Source organism: Trachemys scripta, chromosome 5 (genome assembly GCF_013100865.1).
Source record: "Trachemys scripta elegans isolate TJP31775 chromosome 5, CAS_Tse_1.0, whole genome shotgun sequence".
In the NCBI taxonomy this organism is placed as follows: Eukaryota; Metazoa; Chordata; order Testudines; family Emydidae; genus Trachemys; species Trachemys scripta.
In genome coordinates, this window is record NC_048302.1 from 66,890,695 (window position 1) to 66,916,425 (window position 25,731).

General features: G+C 40.2%; 1 protein-coding gene across 2 annotated transcripts in view; it reads right to left on the reverse strand.

The window, feature by feature from the left end:
• SPOCK3 (SPARC (osteonectin), cwcv and kazal like domains proteoglycan 3) overlaps positions 1–25,731 on the reverse strand; it is a 399,722-nt gene that overhangs the window by 134,549 nt on the left and 239,442 nt on the right. The window lies entirely within an intron of this gene.

Sequence of the window (25,731 nt, forward strand, 5' to 3'; positions counted from 1 at the left end):
CTTGTGTATTAGGTTCCAGTAGGTAAAAAACATCTTTCCTACACACTCTCTCTCCCACAGCTTTTATATGACACGCATCACTGCAGAATCTGAGCACCTCCATGGTATCTCAATACCTAACACTTTATAGTAAGCAAAAAATGACTGAGAAAGAAGATATAGTAATACTTATTCTTATTGCTTTAGCAAAAAAATCCAGCAGGTGCGCATATATAAAAAAAATGTGCCAACATGAAGAAAATGCAAAATGCATACCATTCTACTGGGTTTATATAAGTACGAGAATAAAACAATAAATCGGTGATTTCTATGCACTATTTATCTGCTTGGAATCTTACTAAGGAGTAGAAGGGGAAAAAAAATGAGAAATCTGCAACACAATCTCAATCCACTGGGCTGTGTCCTTAGCAGCGAGTCCCTCACAATATCAGTTTAGAAAGTCCACAGCATTAAAGTTCCTCAATTCCCTGTTCTTCCATTCCATGGTTTTCAAAGTGTTTCATGTGCAGACAACCAAGAAGGCTCTGTTAATCACCAGGTAGTTCATGAGTCACAGTCTGAGAATTACTTGTCAAAGTGATTAAAGAAAACTAAAAAATAGAAAACAAAATCCGCTTTTATCAGCACCCTTCAATTTTTAAAGTAGTAAAAATGTGCAGTGGAACTACATCTATACCTGATGCTAAATTGCTGGTAGTCTAAACACACTGGCCCTGGTTCTCATTTATGCTATGGCTTCTCTACCCCACTGTGGCAGTGAAAAGAGGATTTAATGTGGGTAAAAACATAACTTATATGCATAACGGTGTGTACAAATATTGTATGGGTGTGTAAATTATGAATTATAGCAGTATAAATGTGTTAATGTAAAGGAAATCAAGCCCATTGCACATAAAAATTAGCACTTACTACTGCCAAAAATCAATGAGAGCTTAAATTATCTGCAGAATGAATGTTTTTATGCAAGTCAAACTTGCCCAGGAAGCCGGTCAGAACTAGACATATAGTTACATGACACAAATTTCCACTTATAGGCCCCAAATCAGTAAAAAATACTTAAGAACATGCTTAGAAACTTTGCTGAATTGGGGACATAGATCTGCAAATGTACCTTACTCTTGACTGCAACAATCCTGCTATTGTCTTGGGAATACTGAGTCATTCATGACACAGTTTACTGTGAATTGCTTTGTGTGCACTAGCATCAACTGAAGACTATGTTAACACCATTAATCTCATCTCACTTGTAAGCAAGACAAATCTGAATCAGATCTCTAGATACGAACAGCCAGTGCACTAATACCCTGTGACAGCTACTTCCTCCGTCCTCACTTCTCTAAAAGTGTCACGCTTTCACTTGTGTATCAGTGTAATTTGATCATTTAGAGCAGATGGTCTTCCTCTTATCCCTTGTTCTTCTGCAGCCTATAGGATGTTTTTAGATTCCCAGCATGCAATGCCATTATAAAGTTGTATGAGAAATAAATGTTAAAAATATATTTTGCATAAGCTACATATATTTGCCTCACTTTTTTTTACATGAGCACACATAGCACATACTATGTATTGAGAGCGGGAGTATAGTCCAGTGGTTAGGGCACTAGCCTAGTATGAGAGACCCTGGGTGCAGTTCCCTGCTCCACCACACATTTCCTGTGTGACCTTAGGCAAGTCATTTAGCCTCTCTGTAAAATGGGAACAACAGCACAGCCCTACCTCACAGCGGTTTTGTGAGAATAAATACATTAAAAAAAAATATCAGACCCTCCAACACAATGGTAATGAAGCCATACAAGAACTTTAGATCGACCTTCCTCTGGCGATGTATAAAACACATTATTTACAAGTGACATCTGTACCTCCCAGTTTGATATTAAACATACTGACATGGGAAATTTAAAAAACAAACTGTTTTACACCAAAAACAAACTACTGCATATGAAAACATGCACACTTCTTAATTATTAATAATGGTTTCCATTCTGAAGCATACAAATACTTTCTTACAAACATCTATTATTTAAAATACAAAGAGTGTGGGTTGTCCTTTACCATTTTCAGTTTTTCAAGGTATGTAGCCTCCAGCCCATGAATAAAAATATGTATGAGCCTTTGACATGCGAGTTGAGAGAACATATATTATACAAACTAAACTGAATTATAACCATTGCTACATGTTGATGATGGCTTGAACTAACATACAGTATATGATTACTTGGAAAGTTATGGAGCTTGAATTGTAAATAGGCTTGGAAAATGTAATCTTTTATAAGTATGTTGATAAATATGGACTTCTTCATCCACATACACCATTTCAATGGTGAAAAGATATTTTCAATGATAATTATATATTATATATATATGTTACACCAACAGGCAAAGTAAGAAATATACTACTTCAGAATTTATCAGAGTTTTATTTAAGGATATGTACTTTGTATATTTTGACATGATGTTGGCAATATGTGTTTTAACTGTTACAAAGCTTTAACTTTTTGAATCTCAGTATCTATTCTCATTAAATAATTGTCTGATCCCCCTTTATTGTTTGACCCCTTGCCCCACAGTTTTGCACAACCATGAGAAAGTAAATAAATAAAAATAAAAAAAGATTTAAAATAAACCAATGTCATCCATCAAAATTATAAAAAATACTAAATTCTGCCAAACCCAAATATCAATCCACAGCCCCAATATTAACTCACAAGATATAAATAAACTTATTAAAGAAAACCACCACATATACAAGTATAAAAGCTCGATTATACTTTTTCCTTATGAGCAGCAGAATATCTATTACAAAATAAGAATATTTTAATGTTTCAGCTCTTGGGTATAGCAACATATTGTGAACATCTATTAAAGAATGCAGAGAGAAAAAAATCAGTATACGTAATAGATGAGTAATTAATATTCAGTCTGCCATATCTTTATTTTCTTTATTATTTTTAATAGAATTAGAAGGAGGAAAATCCAGAATCGCTATGATGTTCACATGCTGACAATGAGTAACTGTGTGTTTGCATTGCTATAATTCTTCCTGGTCTCATTCTCTTCTTACTGTTTTGTCATCCTTACTTGTCATGTAAAACACAGATTGTAAGGTGTCTTTCTAGTCTTCTGTGAAGTGGCCAGTATGCTCTTGGGTACACTAAAAATCATATTGGTATACAGAATAGGAGTCCCCCTTCTCCCCTCCCTTCCAGATATAGTAGGATTACCATATTTTGTGCCTCCAAAAGGAGGACACTCCACGGGGCCCCGCCCCTGCCCCAACCCCGCCCCTTCCCCAAAGTCTCCGCCCCCTCCCCTGCTTCCCGCGAACATTTGATTCGCTGGAAGCCTGAAGCAGGTAAGGGCGGGTGTGGGGGGAGGAGGCGCGGCCCAGGCTGGCCCCCCCGGCGTTTCCAGCCTGGGTCGGCTCGGGCCCTGGGGTGCCGGTCCCGGGCCCGGCCCCGGGCCCGGCCCCTGGCCGACCACCCCCAGCCCGCCCAGCACTGCCGGCCCCCGGCCGAGCACTCCCGGCCCGCCCAGCACCGCCGGTCCGGCGCACCCCCCGGCCGCCCAGCACCGCCGGTCCCCGGCCCCGGGCCAGCCCCCGGCCCAGCAGCGCCGGATTTTCCCGGACATGTTCGGCTTTTTGGGATTTCCCCCCAGACGGGGATTTGAGTCCCAAAAAGCCGGACATGTCCGGGAAAATCCGAACGTATGGTAACCCTAAGATATAGTCTTTGCTGCTACTAAGAGAGGGAACATTAAGTGTACATGTATAAACATCATGGGCTGCATTTCCAGCTTAATTTTACTTGAAACATTTTTGATTACATCAATTTGCATGCACAAAATCATGCATATATGTGTAGACTGAGTAATTGCACATGCAAGAGGATTGTTAGGCACATAATTAGCCAATCTGCCCAATTAATCATGCAAATACCTGTTTGCATACATCAGTGTAGTTTTCTGTATGCACAAATATCTTACCCATGAATATCATGTGCACAGTTAAAAAGGGTCACTGAAACTGTGGCTTTGAACCAAAATTCTAAGCAACTCGATTCACTTAAAAGATTTATATATGTGTGTGTGTGTGTGTGTGTGTGTGTGTGTGTAATATATAAAATATATATAAAATAAAATCTTTTAAGTATATATTACACACACACACACAAAATGAACACATCAGTCTGCACAGAGAAGACAGGTAGCATGTTTGAGTTGCAAAGGAATTTATATTTAAGAGTCCTTGATTCAAATATCAGCAGAAGCAGATTTTTCAGAGTGCAAAGTTATTTAAAGTAAATGGGGTTGATTCACTGTTGCTACGTGGACTTTAAATGTGATTCACAGGACTTGTACAATTCTTGTATCATGACTATTATTGTGATGCTAATAGACTTCCAAGGCACTGCTATTTAAAGGTTTTCGGATTGTGTGCCAGCATGGGGCTTTGAGGGAAATTGTAACTGGACAATATCATTAACATAAATTGGATGAAAGACTTGTTTAGCACTAATCAAACTGTTTTCACTGGAGCAGACTGGATTTCTTTTGGAGTGCTCTCTCTGTCTAGGACTTCCTTGAAGTTGCAAGTAGGAATGAAATATCACTGCCACCGCATTACTGAGATTTTCTTTTTAAGAGACAAAATCAAGCAAAGCACTGCTGTTCCAAACTTTTTACTGTAATGTGTTGGCCTGCCACACTACTTATGGTAAACTAACAAACATAAGAAAACACTGAGACAAGAAATAAATAGTCAATCAAACGCAAGAGAAATAAACAAAACAATGTTAGTTTTACAAAAGACCAAAGACGACATAGAAGTCAACTCATATTACTTGTTAGCTTTTTGAATCTCCATGGTGTTGAAAAAGAGATAATCAGAACATGCAGCATGTGGGACTATATAAGTGTGCTTTGGGGTTTTTTAATATCTTCTAACAAAAAGCACCCAACAGGTCAAGTTTGAAAAATTACACATAAGCTATCATGTTGGTAAGATTTTCTCAACATACATACATGGTAGGTTTCAAGATGTTAATGGCCAGGTTCTTTGTGTGTGTTTAAAAGGGATAATATTGTTTACTGATCTGAACTGGAGATGGGAAAATGAGGAAACAAAAAATAAAAAATGTTCTTGAAGATGCAAATATCCAAATTCTTAGTGCCTGCTTCTGCCAATATGGTGCATCAATATCACATAGCTAAACCATAAGGGAAATTTCTCTTCTGGCTCCAGTGAGTGCAGTTGCACTGAGTTCATGGAGTTTTACCCATTTACTCTATCAGAGAATCTGTAGCATTTACAGAGGAAAACCCTGGGACCTTTCACACTGAAGCTTTCACAACTGGTACACTTAAAAAGAGCACTATGCGAGTTTTTTCTCCTTTTAAGAGTATAATAGTCTCTGTCTCGGGGGCTGCAGAAATCCCAAAATAAAACTAAAACCACAGCTCTTCTGCTTTGTGGTGGATCTGAGAAATGAAAAAGCTGCAAAGAGAGACTCTGATATCCCTCACTTGTCATGGAGTGGAACAGAACTCAGTGTCTTTGGAGAAAGATGCAGGAAGTAGTGTGTGGTTGGCTTGAGGAAGTTGATGAGTCATGAAATCCACGTAGCTGGCATGTTGGGCCATGACAATACGTTGCAGTAACAGGCCATAGTAGAGCTACTCAGATACCTCCCGCCCTGCCTGCAGACTAGGACAATGATTCAATCTCCACAATTCCTGCACTGGAATCCTGTGCACAGCCTGTTTAGTTTTGTACAGGTCACCAGAGGTTTACTTTGAATGCCTATATAATAAACCAAACCCAGCCAAAACTGCACACTTTAACTGTGCAGTTTTTGTTTGATTTTAATTTTTAAAGTCAACCGTGCCTTGTTGAATTTTCTGGACTTCATGTGTTGCCACAACACAGACATATCTTGAATACTGCATGCAGTTCTGGTTGCCCTATCTCTAAAAAATAGACAGAAGAACTAGAAAACATACAGAGAAGGGCAACAAAAATGATTAGGGATATGGAACAGCTTCCATATGAAGAGAGATTAAAAACAGACTGGGACTGTTCAGCTTACAGAAGAGATGACTAATGCCATCTCTATACTAGAGAGATCTCTCGTGCAGAGTTCTCCCGTAGACATAATTAATCCACCCCCAATGAGTGGCGGTCGCAGTTCTCCCACCGACATAGCGCTGTGCACACTAGCGCTTATGCCAGCATAATTTATGTTGTTCGGGGGGCGGGGGGGTTCACACCGCTGAGTGACATAAGTTTTGCTGACATAAGTGGTAGTGTACCCATAGCCTAAGAGGACATATTAGAGAGGTCTATAAATTGTGAATGGTGTGGACAAAGTGAATAAGAAAGTGTTATTTACCCTGTCACATAACACAAGAACTAGGGGCCACCAGTGAAATTAATAGGCAGCAAATTTTAAACAAAGAACTTCATACAATGCACAGTCAACCTGTGGAGCTAGTTGCCATGGGATCTTGAGAAACCAAAAGTATATCGGGGTTCAAAAAAGAATTAGATAAGTTCACAGAGGATAGGTCCATCAATGGCTATTAGCCAAGATTGTCAAGGATGCAGCACCAACGCTCGAGGCGTCCCTAAGTCTCTGATTGCCAGAAATTAGGCCTGGACGACAGGGAATGTATCACTTTATGCATCTGGCACTGGCCACTGTTGAAAGACAGGACACTGGGCTAGATGGACTATTGATCTGATCTAGCATGGCCATATTTGTGTTCTTAATGTCACTGCCTCACCAGGAGCACTTTCACTGTTAATGGTTTCAGACTGCTCTCACTACTGATTCCGCCCCAACCAACAGTTGCTCATGCGTTAGCCTGTGCCTGTTTCCATGTAACCAGCCCCTGCTGCTGCCCAGATCTGCTCCTGCTTCAGCCAGTGACTAACATATTACTTGTTTGATAAATATCAAGGTGATTAGGCAGCAAGCAATATATGTTTGTAGATAAACAGAATTTCTACATTTCTCAAGGTCCACGTGTCTTCACATGTAATTTTCACTGTGAATATCTGGTCATAATGAAATATCATCAAGAAATGTCTGAATGAGATATTTTATCTTTGCATTAAGTATACAGAAGATGGGTTTAAAGTTATCGGGTGAAATCCTGGCTCCACTTGAGTCAATACGAGTTTTGTTATTGATTTCTGTGAGCCCAGGATTTCACCCTGTAACTTTAGGCTTCACATAGCATTACTATAGTGACAGAATACTGCATTTCTACAGCCACAATGGGGCGGTTTATTAATTATTTGCTAACATTTTATAAAGAAATTGTTAGAATAATTTAGCAGTGTTACTCACAGCTCTCAAGCCGCATGATATCCACGGAAATATGTCCTCCAAACCACTAGCAGCACTTTGTTTCCTTAGAATTTAAGCTTTTTTTTTTTTTTTCTTTTTTTATAAAGTGTACAGCTCTTAAAAGATATTCCTTCCATATGTGCACCAATGAGCATTAACACGCTACATGCAAAAGTCTGTACAAGCCGGCCTCACCAAATAGCATTAAAAGGTATGAACTAGCCCCATTCATTTCAACAGGCTGTTGATTGAAAACTAATTGTGACAATTCAAGTGTCCATATTGTGAACTATACTTCTGCTCTTTTATGCATAAATATCCAATGAATATGTTTATCTAATGTGGTTGAATTGTCTAACAAGTTATAGATGTTAAAGACCTGTTAGGGCTATGGTGCAAAACCACAACCATAGCCACTTGCTGTAGTCTTCCGGTAGAAGCAGAAAACTATTGAGAGCAAACAGAAAAAAGTGGAGTGCTTATGAGTGCGGTAGATAGGGTGAGTAGATCCTGTGTTTCAGGTATATCTGGTTAAGGAAGGTTGCAGAAGGAAGCCACTTCTGCTAGGGTCATTGGAGACTCCATTCTGCATCTCTAAAGCCAGTACTTGACTTTCAACAGCTAAAAAGATATTGCCAAGTACTTATTAAAACTTCAGAGAGGAGTGGGGACCTTAGCTTGAAATTGCAAGGAGAGTGGGAGGCCTTTCATAAAGTTGCAGGCATTTTCATGGAAGTTCAGAAAAAATGTTTCCTATTTTCTGTCTTGCCAACAAATGCTCAAAAATATGAATATAAACTGTTGTCCACCTGCTGAAAGGATTAAACAAATTTCACGGTTCATTGCAGTAGCTTTGAAAGGGACAAAATAAAGTATAGAGCCATTTTTACCTGAAACCAAACTAGATGAGGCCAAAAGTCAGCTAGAATGGACAGGCTCATTGTGCTCATTCTTGCTCATTTTGCAATCCAAGATTCAAGAAGAAATTTACTCACTTTCTATAAATATATAATCATAATCTGTAGTGAAAGATATCTGGAGTTAATTACCATGACTGATATTTATGCCTCTTTAGAGGTACATAGATTTGAGAAAAGATATTTTATTTATGAGCCAGTGTGGGGTGGGGTGGGGTGGGGACACAGCAATCATTCAGCAGACTCAAACATACATTGCATCATGCATGTGGCCATTTCAGAGATATACTACAGTCATGACGAACAATACAAACCATTAAGAACTCTTTCTGAGAAGCATCATCAGGCTGTACACACCTGGCTTTGAAGCCTTCATAACATAATTTGCGTTGTAAAGTGCTTTGTAAGCTCTCAAAGTCCTAAAAAAAATAGCATGTGCACTTAGTGATTAAAATACTATGTGCGTCTATGTTCAAATTAGGTGTCACCCTCGTACTCCTGAAAATTTACCTCAGTGCCTTCAGTGGGTTGCACACAGCACTTTGTTTCACCACATCTCGATACCTTTACTTAGCACCAACTATATTCAGATTCTTTTTGTTATTACAAACATGCTATTGCTAAACATACAGATGTCATTTTGAAAAGAATTTTTCCCCTTACAATTTGTATGCCAATTAAGAAATTCCTTGGCTATCTATACATCTCTGCAGCACTGACATTTCACTTTGTCCTTCAGGGAAATTTCACTCTGCCCTGCAAAGTGAAAAAAGAAAGTCTCTGGGGGAGGAAAAAAGACACTCTCTTCCTGCAGGACAGGTGGAAATTTAAGACTCCCTGAGTGTAAGTCAGTAGCAATGAACTGTGAATCTTTTAAACACTAATATAAGCTATTTATGAAAGTAATAAATTGCATCTTCCAAACTGTATCAAAGTTTTTAAATAAATGTCACACTTAAAATGGTACTATCCTTTACACTTAACAGCCTTTATTTTTGCCAGAAATTGATGCTTCTACATAATACACTATATCCAGAATTACACAAATACATAGTTTGTGATTCTATAACATGTTGCCATACTACACTGTAATCACTAACAGTCTGTTTATTTCAAAAAAACTTATTCATTTCACTTTAACGGGCAATGATCTCCTTGGAAGTTGTGGAAGAAGAAAGAAGATGATGATGACTTGTAAAAGAATCTCAACCCAGAATAACATCAGGGTGGGTGAGAGGCTACATAGAACAATTTTATTATTTAGTGTTTGATAGGAGACTTTTTAATTTACTAGAGAAAGGAATTTGCTTAACAAGTAATATATTTAAATAGCCTATACTTACTATGAGTATAGGTACCTGAGAAATACCAACATTGTCATCACATCCATTCATCTATACTTAGGTAAGAGATAAGGTACAGATAGCGAACCATCAACATGTATGCCCAAAATATCACACACTGCCAATTCAGCAGATGTAAGGCCAACTCCACAATACAGTCAAGGTGGCCCAAAATATTGAAGCAACTAGGAAATACTGACAGCACAGATGAGAATTAGAAAACCATGCAAAGCTGAGATATTATGTACCTTCATAGCACATATGAATGTAGATAATAAAATATATAATACAGTTTAGGGACTTTCAAATTCTGCCCTTTCTATGTAAACTGTTGTGGACTTAAAGATTTAATGTGCCATTTAACATTACAAAACTGCTAGCTCTGCACAGGCATCATCAATATTGAACACACAAAAAAGCTTACAATAATATCTTAGTCACTAAAAGGCAGGAAGTTTGTGTGGTAGAAAAATGAAGGTGATGAAGTTTATTAATGATGAAAAATGTATGTATTCTAGAGAAATGGTAATAGGTACCTTACAACTTGAGTGAAATATGATTTGTTTACTTAGGATGCATAATTCTAACTGGGGCCATGGAAACAGTGGCAGTATTTTAATGGACTAGTAATTAATGTACTCTAGTATTAAGCAATATTTATGATAACAAAATACTGGCACAAAAGCGAATATCAAAACTCAGTACTTCCTGAAGAATAGAATCGATACACTAACCTAATCTTATGGAGTTGCAATGCAAGATTAACCTATTTTTCCATATAAGAAAAAAATTATCTATGAATCTCACAAAGCATTGTTTGTATAAATATGTATATGTGTATATCCATATTTTTAATTTTCATAACAAGTGCCATCAAAAGTGAGCAATGATTTCTTATTATTTTACTGTCAAAAATCACTGAAAGATGACACTATTTAGACTGTACTATCAGTTAGAATAGCACTGTGCAATCCAGCTGACATATTTGATAAATAAAGAACAGGCCCATGGGCTGAGTTTCCAATCTAAATGCTTGATCCTTCAAGATATCGATCACTCTGAGAGCAGTCCAGCAAAACACTTAACTGTGTGCTTAACTTTAAGTATGTGAATAGTCCAACTGAAGTCAAGGAGATTACTCCTTGGTTAAAGTTAAGTATGTGCTTAAGTGCTGGCTGAATCAGGGCTAGAATCCTTGGCACCTTGCATGATCAAGCTTAGCAGCACAGCAGATAGCATACAGTACAATACAAATAAAAGATAAAATTGACAGAGTTGTTTTTAGAATGTTTTTAGAAGCGTTTTGAAAGATCTGCAGAAACATTTCTGCAGAACCCCCCTGGCTAAATAATAGTGAAGTGAAAGCTTTGAATGCCATAAGCCTTATAGTAGAAATAAAAAACATCTTCCTTTTTTGTTTTGCACGAGATGGATAAAAATTGATGATTTTTTGAAGAAAAAAGGTAAAAAAAAATCAGACTGGTTTATTTAAATTATATTTTTTCTTTTAAAAATAAATGTTTAAAATGAATTCTGAATTTAATACAGAATATATTAACGTCTGAAGTTGTTATAATCTCGACACATTTTTAAGAAAATAATATGCTTTAAATCCACAAGACTATCAAAAACTGAGTTAAAAGCTGCTTTTCTATATAAAGAATGAATCAGGGGAAAAACATCAACTTTCGAGGTCAAGCTTTATAAATATGGCTCAATAAGTCAGCCTAAGCAATTTAGAAGACTGTCTTATTTGCAAAAGACTTAGGTGAGACTAGAAACTGAAGCTCCTATCACTTTCATTTTATATCTGAAAATTTTCGCAGACTGAAATAATCTGTATCCAAAATATTTAAGCTTGTTAATAAAAATAAATGTATGCTTTTTTGTGTTTAATTAAATTCTAGTTACCATCCTAATACAGCTTGACATAAATTATGAATAAAAAGTTAATTATATAGAAAATAAGCAATATATTACTCATTTTCAAACAAACATACTAAAATTGTACAATTAATAAAAATCTGAAAATATTAAGCTACATAATTGTTTCAATAAATATAAATTGTTATAGCGTACCCACCTAGGTAGCAAAAAGATGTACCAAATCTAATATGAAGGCTCTATTTGGTTGTAAATCAACATGTTTTAACAGTTATATCAACCATTGAAAATGCATCTTTCATTAGAAAATACTGAAGTACAAACAGAAAAGTACTAAAAAATATTATTTAGATCGCGGCTTTCTACTATGTGATTTAAATCACTCCTTTAAATCGTCTTGATTTAATTCAATGCACCATGTTTTGGTATCAGTTTATGGGAGAACCAGAGAAAGCTTGTCTGCAGCTGAGTGACAAAACGAAAACTGTGTTTTCGTAGCTGGACCCATCCTTCCCTAACAAGCCTAGTTCCGCCCTCAACTACAAACAGGCTGGAGAGCCACTGTAAAGTATCTGTAGACCTTTCTTCACAAAAGGAAGAATAGAAAATTGTCCCTAACCCATGGAATGACATGACAGATGGCTCAAAGGTAAGAGTGAAGAAAGATGGGAGGCATGTTCAGAAGCAAGCAATTCAAAAGTATAGTCTTACAGGTAAAAATTCCCATGTAACTGAAGATAATTTAAACTCAGACCTGCTAAGGAATTTTTCAACAACAGTTCCCCCCCCCCCCACCCCAGGATTTGTCAAAACAAACTTTTCATGGGAATGTACAAGTTTCAACAAAATTTAGTTGGAAAGGTTTTGCAGGTCCAGAATGGAATTGAGAGAAATCAAGAGACCCCAAATAGCCAACAGCATTGTGGTCAGGACACTACCTGGGATGTAGGACACACACAGTCAAGTAATTGATGTTTGTGCTTCAGAAGAGGGACTTGAAACTGAGTTTCTCACATTACAAATGAATGTTCTGCCCACTAGGCCATTCAGTATTCTAGTATCAGAGGGGTAGCTGTGTTAGTCTGTATCCACAAAAACAAGGAGTCAGGTGGCACTTTAAAAGACTAATAGATTTATTTGGGTATAAGCTTTCGTGGTTAAAAAAAAAAAAAACACTTCAGATGCATAGAGTAAAAATTATAGATACAGGCATAAATATATATTGGACATTAGGAAAAACTTCCAAACCGTCAGGGTGGTTAACCACTGGAATAAATTGCCTTGGGAGGTTGTGTAATCTCTGTCACTGGAGATTTTTAAGAGCAGGTTAGACAAACACCTGACAGGAATGGTCAAGATAATTAGTCCTGCCATGAGTGCAGGGGACTGGACTAGATGACTTCTCGAGGTCCCTTCCAGTTCTGTGATTCTATGATTCTTTTCATGAAAAATATTGGACAATCTTGGGTTCATCCCATTGTGAAAAGGAAAATGTTTGAAATCTTAATTTTTTTGGGACATGAATACCATTTCTCAACCAACTCTATTTAAAATGTATGACCACTGAAAGGACATTTTAAAAGACTAATTACAGAAAGCTATTATATTCTTTTCCTTCATAATGCTACTGAAGATGAAGAACCAAGAGCACTGGAATGAAAACTAATATATGCATTTGAGATTAATTAAATCAAAGCAGGCTTACATAAATATGAGAATCCAATTTAAGAAAAAAATTCCTCTTTTTTTGACAAATCCAAAGGAGAAAAGATTTCTAAAAACTGGTTACTACAGTTATTTATATTTATTTACTAATATTTATATTAATATTTTTCCTTTAAATTGATGTACATACAGTATTATAAAATAACTGTGGGTTTAATTCTATTTTTAAAGTTCAAGGCACATCTATTATAGACTTGTTTACTGTTCATGGCCTATTTAAACATCAACAGGAAGAATGAGCATTTTGATAACTCTACAGGCTTAAACCAACGTGAAAAAGATCAAATTACTTCCCCATTTTATAGATGTGCCATAAAGCTTGTGCATCACGTTACAATTGCTTATATTATCTGAACTGCCATTGCTCAAATTATTAGATGCAATATACCATTTAGGGGGCTTACAGATATCGGAAATTGTACCAACTTTTGTAACACAGATCATTTCAATCCTTAGTACACATTGATACTTTATATCTGGTTATTGTGAATATTTTACCATTTGGTACCCATACATTGCTACTAGTTTCCTACTAATAGTCTAAATAATTACACATAATGGTCACCTTGTAAAATTATCCAATCAGCTATACTTCTGTAAAGTCTCGCACTAACTAATGCATGACATTGATGATTAGCAAAAACAAAACAAAAAGCTGAAACATTTTAGATGACAGTACTAAAACGATCCAAAAAGGAACAAAATCAAATAACCTTTCCTCCCCTCAAATAATTAATAATAAATCCAATATTAAGCTACAGCTGAAGCTATAACAAAGTTAAGGTTGCAGTTCTGCCTTTGCAGTCATGACTAAGGCAAAGCAGACACGGTAATATCTGAGCCATGATTACAGAATCAGTTCTCAACTTCTTAGATCTGCTCCTTTCAAGCAGAATCATCTGCACTTTGCATTGGATTGAGTTGTGAAGATATCTATCTGTGGATGGTCCCAGGTAAGGCATATCTCTTGGAAAATCTCGTTGAACAGCTCGCATTCATGGTCATGAAAGTGGAGAACCCTTATAAAAATACCTCAGAGTCAGATGATGTATCACCCCCCATATGTCCATTGAGGAATGGAGAGTGCCGGTACTGGAGGTCAAGTTGGTTCCAGGCTCCAGGGAAGTACCAGATTTATTGGTACAGAGGTTGAATAATAGGTTACCTGGTGAGGCAGCACTGGGGGAAGTCATGCTGGTATCAACTGGAAATCTTTCTCAGTACCTTCCAAGAGTTTGCGTGGGGACCCTATGGGTACCGAAGGACAAGACACTGTCGAAGATGGCACAGATGGAGCGTAAGTAGGTACTAAGTAATAAGTCAGGGCCAGTGGAGCATGTCTCTTTTTGGAGAGTGGGGTCTTTTCTTCTTTGAAAGTCTGGGTGATGCTTACTTTGTTTACTACTTGAGCAGAGGCAGTCAGCGGGTCTGATTTACAGGGGGGTGAGTTGGACCCTGTGAGTCTCAGCAAGTGCTCCATTAACAGGAGTTTCAGCCTCTCCTCCCTCAACTTCTTAGATCTGCTCTTAAATCTTGAGCAGATTTTACATTTTGTGTTTTTGCTGTTGTTCTCTAATATTGTTGTCATCAACTTCCATTCACTCTAAGGACAATTATTTAATTAAATTCCAGATAAACACAATGGAAACAGACAAGTTTAAAATTGATCAGGACCATGGGAGTTTATCATTAGAATTGTTTGAAGAATCAAACCCTTACTGATTTTTATTTATTATTTAGTTCAACTTAAATCTGCACATTTAAAAGATGTCCCTACCACTAAGGCCCCAATGTATTTAGATAAAATAATAATGTAATATTCTGGAATGATGTCTTGTCAGTTTAACACTTGTTAGCTTACTAGACTATAGTTTACTTTGTGATCACTTGACAAGAAATGCAAATGTTTTTCATAAGTGCTTTCTGTGTTAATCTAAGTGTCTGGCCTTTTTATAATGTAATTTTTCAGTCATTTCTCTTTGATTTATCATCTCTGATGGTTGCTTTTTTCATTTTATGGTGCCAAAAGAATTATTAAACAGCTGCCAATCATACTATGCCTATCATTTGTCCTTTTGCAAAACCAGAATATTAAATAGTTTTTATGTCAACTTAGTAGGGTTTGCATCTTTAAAATATACATACACTCATTGTTAGTATACCTCTACCCCAATAGAACGCTGTCCTCGGGAGCCAAAAAATCTTACCGTGTTATAGGTGAAACCGCGTTATATCGAACTTGCTTTGATACGCTTGAGTGCGCAGCTCCCCTCGGCCCCCCACCCCCGGAGCACTGCTTCACCATAATAGATCCAAATCCGTGTTATATCGGGTCATGTTATATCGGGGCAGAGGTGTACCACAGGCAAAAAAAGAAAATAACCAATCCCCTCCAAAAATCCCCACAACTTTTGTACACAAACTAAAAAACTTCATTTTTCTTTTTCAGATTTGTTTCACAGAACAGAACAAACAAGCTACTTCTTTTGATTGAAACCACTCCTCTCGCCCTCCCCCCCCGGTCACTAAATTCAGATAAATAACTTTAGATTCACTCTCTATTAAGATTTTCCACATGTTCAGAAGGCCACTATATTTTCAGTCTGACAGTGTTCAAATTAGGAATAAATACTTAACATTTGTGCCACAAATATAATATTCCTGGATCTTAAAACAAAGTAAAATTAAATTTACGTATTTACTTTAGAATTAAAGAGTTTTTTCCAATAGCCTTAGTTTTCTTAAGAAAACAAAACAAACAAACAAACAAAACACCTTCCAGTGTATGGCAAGCAAATCATCTAAAAAACCCACACACTTAAGCCCCATTGACTTCAAGCTAAACCTATGCTTCAGTGCTTTCCTAAATTGGGGCCTGAATAACTAATATTAAAAGCAAAATAATAGCATTTTTGTGGCTTAGTCAGATTTGGGTATAAAATAATATGTTTTGGTTCTTGTTTGGACAGAGGGCTGGGCATTTATTTTAAATAAATGGCATCTTAAAAATTAAATAAAGACAGTGTATAGTAAGTGTCTAGAAATCTAAAGACATTATTCTAGGAATACATAAATGGAAATTATAGCTTTGCTTAGATTCCATCATATGGTTTCTTCTGCTGGTTCTTTTTCTCAGAATGTTATCACAGAGACAGAGGTCATTATCACATATTTCATCCAATCATCTAAAAAAAAAACATGTCGGTGAAATGGAGATAAATGAAACAGGTAAAGTTGACTAACAATCTACTTCCACAGCTACTCAAGGTAGAATGTTGATAAAAATACTTTCATTAAAATATTAATAGAAGTGCCTCCATTATTTACTAGCTGCTGAAAAAAAACTACTGGATTACTTTCTCTAGAAAATGGCTAATTTTCCAACATACACAGGGAGCTGTGACTAATAGTTGAACAGATTGGCTGTCACAAGTGTTTTTTTTTTTTTCTCCCCATTATAGAAGCAGGTTGGTATTACACCTTGATAGTTTTCAGAGCTCTGCAGACAATGTAATCTTCATGCTACCTATATCTCCCATAGCCCCATAAATGCAGTGCCGATACTGTGTTTTCTCCTGATGTCAGTACTGCTGTTTCCCCAATCCTTGTCTTCCTAATGCATCTCAATCACAGAGTCTGGCTTGAAAGAAATTCTGAAGAAGGAAATTATTTATTTACAAGAACTACAATAATCAGTGTCTGAACTCTGTAAAAGTAGGATTTCCATTTTTCCCTTTAAATATGGATATTACCACTACGCATTTGGCGTGGTCAATCACTAATTCTGGAGTCTGCAGGCAGTTTAAAGTTTTGGTTTCTCCACCAGAATATTTATGCATCTTTTATATTAAACACCTTGCTGGCTGGTGGGTAGAGAGCACCAAGGTTGAGCATGCAAGTATTTCATGCTAACATGTCATATATGGAAATCTTTCCTCTTAGGAAAAAAGAAGAACAGGAGTACTTGTGGCACCTTAGAGACTAACAAATTTATTAGAGCATAAGCTTTCGTGGACTACAGCCCACTTCTTCTGAAGAAGTGGGCTGTAGTCCACGAAAGCTTATGCTCTAATAAATTTGTTAGTCTCTAAGGTGCCACAAGTACTCCTGTTCTTCTTTTTTCCTAAGAGGAAAGATTTCCATATATGACATGTTAGCATGAAATACTTGCATGCTCAACCTTGGTGCTCTCTACCCACCAGCCAGCAAGGTGTTTAATATAAAAGATGCATAAATATTCTGGTGGAGAAACCAAAACTTTAAACTGCCTGCAGACTCCAGAATTAGTGATTGACCACGCCAAATGCGTAGTGGTAATATCCATATTTAAAGGGAAAAATGGAAATCCTACTTTTACAGAGTTCAGACACTGATTATTGNCACTTCTTCGGATGCATCCGAAGAAGTGGGCTGTAGTCCACGAAAGCTTATGCTCTAATAAATTTGTTGGTCTCTAAGGTGCCACAAGTACTCCTGTTCTTTTTACAGTGTAGGTGGTTATATATTCCAGAAGGACCCTTAAAATATCATTTTAGGAATTATGTACTGAGCTTTCAGTAGAAAAAGGCAATAGAAGATAAAGAGGTACAGGTATCAATTCAAACAAAAACAGTGTTTCGGTTAAATCAGGCCATTAGCAATGGCTGTAATGCTAGGAGTAAAAAGTAGAATGGCCTTTATGTTAATTCTAGACACCTATAACCACAAATGGGACAGCTGGAACATTTAGCTTCTCAAGAAGGGATCAATAATGGGAAATCTTGACTCAAACAGAGTAGGAAAATAAATATTAGTAAAATTAGGTAATCACTAACTATGATCTATATGGGAAGGATAGGTTACACCAGAGAGAGAGATGAATTGGCATATACATAAAGGTGATAATAGAAGAAGCTATTGAGAGTTATTCCAGGGTGGGGGGTATGGAATCTACTTGGTTACAAAGCCCAACTAATGTATATACAAGGTATTGTTATAACCAGTATCCCATGTATTTTGTAATTCTTCAGCAAGGAAATTTGATGCAGAATCCACGTTTGGGAGGCCACAGGGCTATTCTTAAATTCTTCCTAGTGCAGTTTCCTGCTACTAAAAGGTGATCAGAAAAGACAGAGTGGACCACTGGTTGGGAAGGGGGCTACTTTCAAAGCTTCCCAGTTGAGCTGTCTTATAACAAGTCAGGGACTCCTCTCCCAGAACATTAATTTACAGACGCTAATGAGACCAGACCTGACTCATCCCCATGCTAATCAACTAGATACTTCACCCTTTTCAAATCTTTGTAATCTAGAATTATGCTTTAAAACCCAGCTTCCCCATTATAATTACTAGAACTTGGATTGGATGATCATGTGGCAGTAAAACACACCAGGCACTTCCAAAATTTCAGCTTTCACTTTAAAAAAAAAAAAAAAAAGGCTCTAGCTGTCATGGTTACAACAAAAACCTCAAACACTGTGCACTGAGTGTACCTGATGCAGAGATCTCTATGTGAGTCTGCAGAAAACAAAGAACAACTCCTCAGAGGTATGAACTGACCCATTCATCTCAGTGAGAGGTTAACTCACAGTGATAACGAATTAAAATTCAACATTATGAACTATTTAATTCCTCATATAAAAGAGGGAGGGAGGATCACAAATATACAGAATTTACTGTGAGTGATATCTTATTTGGGGCATTCTCCTGTGAGATTCACCCTCACAATCAATGTGCACAAAATGCCATCGGAAGTCTTAGTGATGATTTATGGATTGAACTATTTCTGTAGCCTCATGACATGTGGCTGTATATTTCCATTTTATCAAACTGAGAGGACATGCCTGACTGTGTGTCTCAGGTTATGTCTATACTGCAGTTAACATGGGGATTGGCAGGAAAGCACTCAGGTTAGTTTAGTCAGGGTCCGAGCATCCCCACTATGAAGCCATACCCATGTTACTGTGTCCTCTCGGTTTCTGCACTCACCCATGTGTGTCAGGGAGCATATTCCTTGGATCTTCATACCGAAGAGACACTCCATGTTACTCAAATGTGTCAAATGCAGAAGACCCTTCTGTCCTTCAGAGGGGTGGGCGGAATTGCAGGAAGGTCACTGGAAGACTATCAGCACTTGAATGATTTACCCTGTGTTCTCACAGTAAAGTTGGTGTGTTCTAGCCTAAATTAAAGCGGAGCACAAGGCTAAAACCTGTGTGAAAGCCCTGTTAACTGTGCAATGCAGGCTTACCTGGAATGTATAGTAGAAATTGGGGAATGACCATAAGTTAAAGTTAATTCCAATTTAGAGAAAGGTGACAATGAAAGGAGGCTAGAAATAGTAACCAGAGGATATGACAAAGCTTATATAATTAAGGATGTGGGCCCACCATTATCCACATTTGCAATTTAAGATTTTTGTTATTCCAAGAGGCTATAACTTATTCTCTCACATGTGGACATTGCTATCAAGGTCCATGTCATATAAAGATCAGATTGTGAAGTGCTCTAATTTGGGGTATACCCTAAATTCATTTGGAAACTGAATCTGGTGTAGAGACTGGCTGTCTATGTGTTAAATGGAATATCTCACTCTGGGCAGATACTACCAGAGGGATCTGGATTAACTGCCTGTTGGTTTAAGGGTGGAGTTTAGAGGGCTGACTTTGTCCTATAAGCCCTAAAGGGCCTGCTTACTCTTTCCTCATGTGATATTGCTGCAGTAACAATCAGCACAGATATTCAACTTGGAGCCCATTCAGTCTATAAGGCCTGGTCTACACTAGGCGTTTATGTCGAAGTTAGCGCCGTTACATCGAATTAACCCTGCACCCGTCCACACTGCAATGCTATTTAGTTCGACATAGAGGTCTCTTTAATTCGACTTCTGTACTCCTCCCCGACGAGGGGAGTAGCGCTAAATTCAACATGGCCATGTCGAATTAGGCTAGGTGTGGATGGAAATCGATGCTAATAGCTCCGGGAGCTATCCCACAGTGCACCACTCTGTTGACGCTCTGGACAGCAGTACGAGCTCGGATGCTCTGACCAGCCACACAGGAAAAGCCCCGGGAAAATTTGAATTTGAATTCCTTTTCCTGTCTGGCCAGTTTGAATCTCATTTCCTGTCTGGACATCGTGGCGATCACAGCAGCACTGGCAACGATGCAGAGCTCTCCAGCAGTGATGGCCGTGCAGTCTGTGAATAGAAAGAGGGCCCCAGCATGGACTGATCGGGAAGTCTTGGATCTCATTGCTGTGTGGGGCGATGAGTCCATGCTTTCTGAGCTGCGCTCCAAGAAACGGAATGCAAAGATCTATGAGAAGATCTCTAAAGACATGTCAGAGAGAGGATACAGCCGGGATGCAACGCAGTGCCGCGTGAAAATCAAGGAGCTGAGACAAGGCTACCAGAAGACCAAAGAGGCAAACGGACGCTCCGGATCCCATCCCCAGACATCCCGTTTCTACGAGGCACTGCATTCCATCCTCGGTGCGGCCGCCACCACTACCCCACCACTGACCGTGGACTCTGAGGATGGGATAGTGTCCACGGCCGGTTCCTCGGACATGTTAGGGGACGGGGAAGATGAGGAAGGAGATGAGGAGGGCGAGGCAGTCGGCAGCGCTCACAACGCTGATTTCCCCGACAGCCAGGATCTCTTCATCACCCTAACAGAGATCCCCTACGAAGCGTCCCCAGCCGTTACCCCAGACACAGAATCTGGGGAAGGATCAGCCAGTAAGTGTTGTAAACATCTAAACATTTATTTTTAACAGAACAGGAATATTAACAATTAAAAGAATGGGTTGTTCATGATTACTGTGCCCTAGGCGCTTAATGGTTTAGTCATGGGCAGTGCAAGTTTTGAAAAAAAATCTAGCAATGTCCGGTTTTCCGTGATCGTCCTGCACAAGCCGCTCTACTGTTTATTCCCTGCTACTGCAGCTACAGTAAAATGCGGTCTATATGTCCGGGGATAGAGCAGTAATCCTCCTGGGACATCTCGATGAAGCTCTCCTGGAGGTAATTGGAAAGCCGTTGCATGAGGTTCCTGGGGAGAGCGGCCTTATTGGGTCCTCCGAAGTACGACACGTTGCCGCGCCATGAGACTATCAAGTACTCGGGAATCATTGCTCTGCACAGCAGGGCGGCATACGGCCCTGGTCTTTGGAGGCTTTCCCGGAGCATTCTCTCTCTCTCGCTCTCAGAGTTCCTCATCAGGGTGATGTCGCCCATGGTGACCTGCTTTGACTTAGGTAGGGGAACGTTAGTGTTGGGACTGCTTGCTCGTTCCTTTACAGAACTGTAACCGCTGGTTTGCAGCCACGCGGTGGAGGCGGGAGAGGGGCAGCCGAAAGGGATCGTTCCCAGGGACAGCCGCGAGGGGGTGGGACAGGGGCAGAGTTCCCGCTTGCCGGATTGCTGGCAGCAGGGACTGACATTGCTTTAAATGTGAAATGAGGCCAGTGGTAATATAAAAGTTTTAAACTGCCACAAGTCTACGGCTTACCATGTCTGCCTGCAACAGAAATTCCGTTGTGCTGCCCCGCTTCTCAAATGTGCTGTGCAAGACCCCAGGCACTGAATGCGAAGGCCGAGAATTCGACCTTGTGCTGAGTGCGCATGTGATAGGTGCTGTGCATGGTCTTGTTCACAGAGAAAGACTATGTTCTTTGTTCACAACTACATTTATCTTTCTGAGGTATTCACTCCCTTTTTCCCATTTCCACAGCCCCATCTGCGACTGTCTCACAACCTAGCCTGGCATCACACTCCCAGAGGCTAGCGCGGATTAGGCGTAGGAAGAAGAGGACACGGGAGGACATGTTCTCTGAGCTTATGGCCTGTTCCCAAGCCCAGGCAGCACAGCAGACCCAGTGGCGGGAGAAATTGACCCAAATGCACCAAACAAACATGGATCGGGAGGAGAGGTGGCGGCAGGAAGACCAGCAGGCGACTCAAACGCTGCTTGGACTACTGAGGGAGCAAACAGACACGCTCCGGCGCCTTGTGGATGTTCTGCAGGAACAGAGGCAGGAGGATAGAGCCCCGCTGCAGTCCATCTCTAACCGCCCTCCCCCGCCACCAAGTCCCATATCCACCTCACCCAAAGTGCAAAGAAGGAGAGGCGGCAGAGTCCCTGCTAACTCTCACTCCACCCCTGCAGAGAGCTATAATAGCAGAAGGCTCTCATTCCCCAAAATTTGAAAAGTTCTTTCCTTCCTGCCTGACACAAGCCCCCGTCCAAGTTTCACCTCCCAGTTCCATGTGTAGTTGATAATAAAAAATACGTTTCTGTTAACTACTGTTTCAATCATGTTCTTTTGGAGGAGGAGGGGAAAGGGGGTTGGTAATTGGACAGGACAGTCACCTTTGGCAGGGTACATAGGCGGGGGCAGGTACAGCAGCAGGGCACATACACAGTGCAGTGATGCAGTGACTAGTTACCCTGGTTAGTCTGGGAGGTTGTTTTCATGTTATGTGGTGGGGGGTGGGTTGCTCTGTGACTTTGTGGCGGGGGAGGGCAGTTACAGATCTTAAGCGGCGGTCCTTATGCAGGATCACAGAGCCACGCAGCAGGGGATCTGTAACCGTCCTCCCCCTGCCACAAAGTCACATAGCCCCCCCATACACACAGTCCCGATCAGGAGGGGTGACAGGCTCCGTTGAAACAACCATCCCACCGCAGCGGAGCCTGTCAATCCTTGAGTTTAGAAGCTTCATTCGCGTCACTACACTACACCCGCTCCGCACCACAGTCTGCGTCCCAGTTTTAAAAAATTCCCGCGAAAACAGTATTAAAGAAAACGGTGTGCATTAACAAAGTAGAACTATTTTTATTTCGAAACGTGTGTTGGAAGGGGGGTGAAGGGGGTATGTAACTGGATAGGATAGTCAACATTAACTGGGTAAAGAAACGGGGGCAGGTTCAGCTTCTCTGTACACAAACTTTAAAGTCACAGGTTACCCTGCTCACTCAGGAACTTTGCTTTCAAAGCCTCCCGGATGCACAGCGCTTCCCGCTGGTCTCTTCTAATCGCCCGGCTGTCTGGCTGTGCGTAATCAGCAGCCAGGCTATTTTCCTCAACCTCCCACCCCGCCATAAAGGTCTCCCCCTTGCTCTCACAGAGATTGTGGAGCACACAGCAAGCTGCTATAACAATGGAGATATTGGTTTCGCTGAGATCACAGCGAGTCAGTAAGCTTCTCCATCTCCCCTTGAGACGGCCAAAAGCACACTCCACCACCATTCTGCACTTGCTCAGCCGGTAGTTGAAGAGTTCTTTTTCAGTGTCCAGGGCGCCAGTATAGGGCTTCATGAGCCAGGGCATTAGCGGGTAGGCTGGGTCCCCGAGGATGACTATAGGCATCTCCACATCCCCAACAGTTATTTTGTGGTCCGGGAAGTAAATACCTTGTTGCAGCCGTCTAAACAGACCAGAGTTGCTGAAAACACGAGCGTCATGAACCTTGCCCGGCCATCCCACGTAGATGTTGGTAAAACGTCCCCTGTGGTCCACCAGTGCTTGCAGCACCATGGAAAAGTAGCCCTTTCGGTTAATGTACTGGCTGGCCTGGTGGTCCGGTGCCAGGATAGGGATGTGAGTTCCATCTATGGCCCCACCGCAGTTTGGGAATCCCATCGCTGCGAAGCCATCTATGATCGCCTCCACGTTTCCCAGGGTCACTACCTTTGGCAGCAGTACATCAACGATTGCCTTCGCTACTTGCATCACAACAACCCCCACGGTAGATTTGCCCACCCCAAAGTGGTTCGCGACTGACCAGTAGCTGTCTGGCGTTGCAAGCTTCCACAGGGCTATGGCCACTCGCTTCTGTACACTCAGTGCAGCTCGCAACCGGGTGTCATTGCGCTTCAGGGCAGGGGACAGCAACTCACAAAGTTCCAGGAAAGTTCCCTTCCACATGCGAAAGTTTCGCAGCCACTGGGATTCATCCCAGACCTGCAGCACTATGCGGTCCCACCACTCAGTGCTTGTTTCCCGTGCCCAGAATCGATGTTCCACGGCATCAACATGACCCATTGCCACCGTGATGTCCTTGGCGCTGGGTCCCCAGCTTTCTGAAAGGTCTGTGCTACTCTCAGACTTCAGGACATCACCGCGGTGCCGTAGCCTCCTCGCCTGACTTTTCTGCATCTGCCTCAGGGAAACCTGTATGATAAGCTGCGAGGCGTTGAGAGCGGCTACAACTGCAGCGATGGTCGCAGCGTGCTCCATGCTCGCAGTGCTGTGGCGTCCGCGCTGTCAATGACTGGAAAAGTGTGCAAACTGATTTCCCGCCGGCGCTTTCAGGGAGGGAGGGCGGGAGTGATGGACGGATGACGACAGTTACCCAAAAGCACCCTCGACACATTTTGTTACCCAGAAGGCATTGCCGGCTACACCCAGAATTCCAATGGGCAGAGGGGACTGCGGGAACTGTGGGATAGCTGACCACAGTGCACCGCTTCGAATGTCGACGCTTTCACCGTTAGTGTGGACTCACAAAGTCGAATTACTGTCCTTAGTGTGGACACACACGTTCGACTTTGCAATATCGATTCCAAAAATTCGAGTAAATTCGAACTACTCTCGTATGTAGACAAGGCCTAAGAGAGCGAACAACGGACAAGGTTGTGGTTTGTTTTTTTTGCAACCCCCCTCCCCCAACGACCCACTGACTTTGGAATTTGTTTCTTACTGACTTTGATTCAGCTTTACACATCTTTCTAGATAAATTATGGAAGATATTACCTTCCTTTAAGGCATCAGATATTTGGCCATTTGTAGAGATAGGACATAAGACTGTGATCTGATCCAGAATGGCAAATCCTGAAAATCAAAAAGGAATCCTACAAAGAAGAGGAAAGATTGGCAAATTGGTAAGGAGGTGTAACAAAGAATAGCACAAGCATGTAGGGATAAAATCAGAAAGGCTCAGACACAAAATAAGTTACACCTAGCAAGGGACATAAAAGCCAATAAGAAGAGGTTCTATAAGTATTTTAGAAGCAAGAGAAAGATGAAGAAAAGTGTAAGTCCTCCCCTTAGTAGAAAAGGAGAACTAACAGATGACACCAAAAAGGCTGATGTGTTTAATGCCAGTTTTGCTTCAGCCTTCGGTAAAAAGGTTAACTGTAAGTAGATGCTTAATACAATCAATATTAACAATAAGAGGGAAGGAACTGAACCACAATAGGGAAAGAATAGGTTAAAGTTAGATACATTCAAGTCAACAGCGCCTAAGTGGATATAGATGTGATATGTCTTGATTTTAGTAAAGCTTTTGATATAACCCCACATGACATTCTCATAAACTAGGGAAATGTGGTCTAGATTAAATTACAATAAAGTAGGTGCACAACTGGTTGAAAGACCATATTCAAAGAATACTTATCAATGGTTTGCTATCAAATGGAAGGATGTGTCTACTGGGGTTCCATGGTGGTCTTCCTGCATCTGGTGCTATTCACTATTTTTTATTAATGACTTAGATAATGGAGTGGAGAGCATGATTATAAAATG